Here is a 6,139-nt window from a genome sequence, read left to right as displayed (position 1 = left end):
TTATTTACCGGTAATTAAAATGGTCACTGAAACTCCCCTATGATATCCAACATCATACATTTTATGGCTTTTGTTATTGTCGGTAAAGACCTACTCAATTGCTAGTAAAAAGTGTTCTTTTAGCGATAGATATAATTGTCGCTATAACTATCTATGAATTGGTCTTTGTTTATATATTTAAAAGCTTTTGTTATAGACAGTGAAACCCATCTGATTGCCTTCTCAGCGAACTTTCTTATTGCTAGTAAGAATTAAGAAAGGTTTCTTTCATAATCTGTAATGCACATTATGCAAATACAAATTCAATTATAATAAGAATAAGATTCATTTTCAAAAAGTTTAATACACTTCATTAAATTCACAACAAAATATACTAATCCATAGTTTCAAAGTATCAACAACATACCCAAAAAGGTAAACTATTTGAATCTAATAACTAGTGTGATTTGTTGTCTACTAAGTGGCATTATCAAATTGCTACAATACTTACAATAAATGATGCCATTAATGTTTTTTCAACTCTTGATCATGATGAAATCTTCCACATGCCAGATTATCTGAACAACTATTTAATCTCTGTCTTACTATTCAAAGAATAGTTGTCTGGCTTTCCATACCATATATACCTCGCCACTAATCTCCAAAGCTATATGCCTTTCATAATGTAGTACCTTTACAGGAAACAAATTAAAGTATAAAATTAGTATTTCTTTTTTTGTAGTGGTAAGTTATGACTGTGATAATTGCACAACTACTTTAAACCTGATAACCATAAAATTGCTTTAAGCACTACCAGAGAAACTTCTGGAATTTTGCAACAAAGCATGTACTGAAGAGTTTGGTTAGTGTCAACTATCAAAGCATATGTTCCTCATTCACTTATATGTTATGCATGCAGAATTTTAAGCCAACACAGAGGGAAAAGTAAATAAAAACCTCAAAACAAATTTCAATTAATAGCAGAAGGTCAATATGTAAGGATCCTAACAATCTATATTATGTGACAAGTAGCTCTTTCAACTTGATTTTTCACAAACTACTTCCTTTTGTGCTTTAGACTTACAAGACCACTTGCTCGTGTTGCCATTCCACTACAATTACATGAAATGGTAAAAATCTAAACTGAATCTGGACCATGCTAACAATATAATAAAATTTATGTTTTTTAGTGGTACAACCTATAAGATAAATGACATTACTTGGTTTTTTATGCTTTATTAATTTACTTATGTTCGGTCAATAGAATAAAATGCTTGATGTATGTTTGGTGTATAAATTTTTTATGCTTGCTGGTAAACAAATATTGATAGTTTATATACAACTTTTTCTTATTCGACCTTTCGAAATCTTTTCTTTCAGAAGATATTGCCATATTAGACAAGTACAGATACTATCAAATTTTGCTTTCTTTCTTTGAGACAATTAAAGAGTAATTTAAACAAGTTTTACTTAAAAGTTAACTAGGGAGGTAGTAGATGATCCCCATTATATACAAATTGTTCAAGGATGACATAAAAATAACTTTCTACTTTTTCAATAGAAATTATTCTTAATTTCAAGGCAAAGTAAGATGTCACTAGAACGATAGACACTGATCGATTATATAAAAAGTTGGAAGCAAAGTGAAGCACTCATATACCTTAATGGCATCTTCCCCATATGTTTTCTTTTTACCACTTGAATGATGTTTAGAGGTGTCTGTGCATCCAACTTTGATTTTCTCATAGAGTCCTCCATCAAAAGCATGTCCACTCCCTTTGTGCTTCTCCCTTTGATACTTGATATCTATTGGAGTCGAACTAGGAGAAAAAATAGCAGCTTTGGCACCTTTGATCTTTCTCACCTTGGGTACTGGACCATCTCATAATCTTCATAATTAGAATAAAAATATACATTCCCATATATTTTGATACACCAATTAATCTGAGCAATTGAATTCAAGAACCGGAAGATAAAAGGACAATACCCAATATAATACACATGTACGAATATATGATCGAGGGAGGAATAGCTATCTGAAATTAATTACCCAAAAAGTTTGTTCACATCTCTAGGGGAATGTCGGACAAACTCAATTCTGCAAATGCTATTGATCAAACTCAAGTAGGACAAAAATGAATAATAGAATGAAAAACAAGGCACAAATGAAATGTAAATGAAAGTGAATAAAGAAAAGAAGAGAAAAAAATACGCAACTTAGATTTCATTCACCAACATATTACATCATGTCTCCAATCACATTAAAGCATTTAGAAGTTTAAAATAATCTAGAACTATGAGAATTTAGTAACATTGCTATACTAACAAACTAGCAACATGCCTGAAAATAAGGATCTAACAACTACCATGGATATTGCAGAGATAGCAAGTTGCAGAATGGAGATGAGAAACATACATTCAAATATGAAAAAAGAAAAGGAATCTTTACTTTGAAATGGCATTCATGGTGTTTATATCGGTTGTGCATGGCTGCTTTTTGCCTCAAGAACCTAGTATATATCAATATGTTAGGAAACAAGTAGACATATTATAATGTATAAACCTGCCTCTAATGTGGGCTTAAGAAAATCTCCACCAAACTCTTTGTTGATATCAAGTTAGATGTTAAAAATTAATTTTCCTCTATCGAACATCATCTTAATGATGTAGACTTAAGAATATTAAAGAGAAGTAGAAGAAGACAAATTTACAATAAACTAATAACATTGAAGATGAACAAAGTAATGCTCAGTAGCAGGAACTTATCCAACTACTGCAACAACGACATTGTGGATAGGAAATAAATCTTTTAAGTTTCCAAGTATAGCGAAAATCTAGTAGAATAGGATTAGTATTTAGCTTTTGCACTGTACTACATTTGGCTTCCTTAGTACCTTGTAATAGTTTCTGATCTATTTGTGCAAGGGAAACAGAGCAGCATATCACTGATCACGATAATAAAATTCTCACTATTTTCAGTCCTTACTCTCTTGAGAGCTACATTAATTCAGAAAGCCAATTATAACAAAGTACATTTGTGCATACCTGACTTCTAGAATATTCATTTATTATAGAGGGGTAATAAAAAGATTGAACATAATGCTAATACATCTATCCAAAAACCTCTTGATAAGCTATAGATAAAAGCATGACGCCTTTTGGATTTTCATTTGTTTATCCCCAAATATAAAGAATTCATATGAAACTATCCAATAACACCTTGTTTGAAGAAAGTAATTTTAATAGGTAATTCATCAAAAGAGCAAATTGAAAATTATAGCCCGATTCACATGGCTAGAGTAATATTACTTAAGGGATTAACACTAGCTTTTTGGTCTGCGTATTCGATTCTTACGGTACTTATCGGATTAAAATAACTTATTTATCTTTTCTCATTTCTTTTATCTGTATATTTAGTTAGCAACAATTAAATTTGGACTATTCAGAGCAACTACATATCCAAAGTTTTTGTATCCACAAACATTTTGAAGATTTCTTTCTTACTACTTTTTTTACCTACAGTTTCTCAAGATTTGTTTTTACTGTTCAGATCTGCAGTACTCAGAGAGTAAATTTCATTCTCTGGATACAAATAATTTCAATGGCCAAAAGAACATGACTACAAAATAAAATAAAAATAAATTCTTCAGAAATTAATAATAGTTCACAAAGCACCTGATGCAAAAAATTATTTGGAAAAAATCCCTAATAGATGCTTGCAATTTATCAGAATAAATAAAATAAAGAGATTAGAAGGTACCTTGAGCTCGTAGGCACAAACTTTTGGCTTCTTCAATTTCAAAGGAAAAAGTGTGCCTAGTGGTCTGTATCTCATTAACGAGTGATGATGAATAAGAAAAAGCACAAAAACTATGCAACAACAAGAGAGACTCAAACTATTTTGATGTTCTACATTAATTTATTAGGGAAATAATGGATCTTTATCTAATAGCAATCAAAAGAAAAAGAAGATGAAGTTGATGATGACATACTAGAGTAATCGATCCGACTGGACATAGAGATGAATGTTGGGTGTTAGGGTTCCAATTGATTTTAATTTTTCCATTCCTCTAGGTTCTTGATGAAAAAATACAAAAATGAAGGAGGGAAATAAAAAACAATTTGGAGGGAATGTGAAAAAAATGCCGCTTTTGGACTTCTTAGGGGTCGTTTGGTAGGGTGCATAAGAATAATACTGAATAGGGTGTATTAGTAATGCTGGTATTAGTTATGCTTGCATTAGTTATGCTGACATATTTCTTATCCATTGTTTGGTTTGATGCTGTAAAACATTGCACAGTTTCTAAAAGAATTGTTTATTTACAAAAATGCCCTCAAAACTAGTCCACACTCTAACTTTTTAAAAGAAACATATGTTGAGAAATGTTTTTATATGAAAAAGATTTTAAAAAATTATTTTATTTGTCTACATATATTGTAAAATAAAATTAAATATTTATTTATAAAAAAGAAAATATGTTAAGTATTTATTTATTTACTAGGGATATAATTTTATTTCTCACTTTTTGGATTATTTTGAACTTACATTAATATACTTACTAGCATATTTTAATCAAGCATAAATTTTGAAGGATAATTTTATCTTTAACTAAGCTAATGTATGCATTAAAACCCATTGCATTGCTAATACCATTGTTTTCTATGCATTAGTTATGCATAGGATAATACCAAATAGGATGTATAACTAATGTTTGCATAACTAATGCATAAGGTCAAAATATCTACCAAACAATGCATTATTAATACACAAAGTTAATGCATGCATTAGATTATCCAATGCATCCTACCAAATGACCCCTTAGTATTATAGTAAAAGACGCAAGCTTTAGTGGCAATTTTTCTTAATTGCCGGTAATAAGTGTTTATTCTTGGCAAATGTTCAATTGCTGCTAACATTGGCCTATACAGAATACATTAGCAACAATTAACTTATTGCCACTAAATAATTGCCGCTAAAAACCTTTTTTCTTGTAGTATATATATATATGAGATATTGGGTATGTTTACCCTTCAAAAAAGAGAGATGATATTTTCATATGATTCAGAATATAGCCTCATCGGCCTAAGTTAAGGGTTATCCCTATAGAGTTTATAGTTACAGAGTGGTACGCTCGGGCCGAGTATAGCACCGGGTGTCGACCACACCTCGCCAGGTTTGGGGCGTGACAAACTTGGTATCAGATCAGTTCTATCCTAGGGAGTCTACAAGCCGTGTCTAGTAGAGCCTTGTTTATAGATGTGTTGTGCACCACATTATATAAACATGAATCTACAAGGTATTTAGGAGTTTGTTATCCTTCTTTCAAATCAACATCGTGCTACAGAGCTGAGTCATAAGAGTTCGAGTAAAGACTTATGTTTGATGATTCTAGAGATGCTTGCAATTAGAAAAATTACAGCTAGCCAGAGGGTTAATACAACAACAGGTAAGGGCGCTAATAGAGAGAGAGTTCTTGACGACGTGGCCCTATTTGAGGCCCTATCAGATTGTGCATGCCAAAGTTGCAAATTTCCAGCTTAACACCCTAAGATGGGAATACCAAACATACCCATGAATAGGCGGCCATTGGAGTATCAGAAGGTAAAATTATAAGTTTTAACAAGTACCAGAAGCAAGGTGAAGGAGGGTACGAGGTACCCAGTTAGTGGAGATTATCAGTATTTACAATTCATTCTAAGTTATTTTCAACAATAACAGAGGTATGTTTATGTCATGACCCAAATCGATGGGCCGCAATGGGCACTAGTACCTTATGCAATCGAGTACCAACATAACGTATCTTTTCATGTCATACTATTATAAATAACTAAGCCGGAGAGGCTGCCGTGAAATAAGTAGAATACAACAGGTAATGTCGACTTATACATAAGACATATGGGCCTCTAAGACCAAAAAAAACCACTTGAACACTGAACATAGGCTGACAAGGCCATACAATCTTTTACGTATATGACATCTGTCTACAAGACTCTAAAAATACATAATTTTTATAAAGGTCGGGACAGAGTCCCGCCATACCAAACAATACACATCTAACTCATACTAACCAAACAAGCAACTCCGAAGCAAATAGAGCGTACCAACATCTTCCGCTGAGCTGATAGCCTACTTAGAGGGCTCTCAACTTGTCTATCGGGA

The 6,139-nt window shown here is 32.1% G+C and overlaps 1 long non-coding RNA gene across 4 annotated transcripts; it reads right to left on the bottom strand.

Annotated features, from left to right (window-relative positions):
- Window positions 1-306: 306 nt before the first annotated feature.
- LOC107789415 (uncharacterized) lies at window positions 307-4,311 on the bottom strand. Of its 4 annotated transcripts, XR_012707468.1 has the most exons (5): window positions 3,972-4,166; window positions 3,740-3,803; window positions 2,429-2,489; window positions 1,640-1,851; window positions 307-671 (listed from the first exon to the last, which is right to left on the bottom strand). It is a non-coding gene; the product is annotated as an uncharacterized LOC107789415 (long non-coding RNA). The 4 variants fall into 4 exon arrangements; XR_001648841.2 differs by having other exon boundaries at window positions 1,640-2,489; window positions 3,972-4,311; XR_012707467.1 differs by having other exon boundaries at window positions 3,740-4,157.
- Between the last annotated feature and the right edge of the window lie 1,828 nt (window positions 4,312-6,139).

This window comes from Nicotiana tabacum, chromosome 3 (assembly GCF_000715075.1).
Source record: "Nicotiana tabacum cultivar K326 chromosome 3, ASM71507v2, whole genome shotgun sequence".
Lineage (NCBI taxonomy): Eukaryota > Viridiplantae > Streptophyta > Magnoliopsida > Solanales > Solanaceae > Nicotiana > Nicotiana tabacum.
The sequence above is the reverse complement of the archived record's forward strand: the minus strand, read 5'-3'. Positions and strand labels throughout refer to the sequence as shown.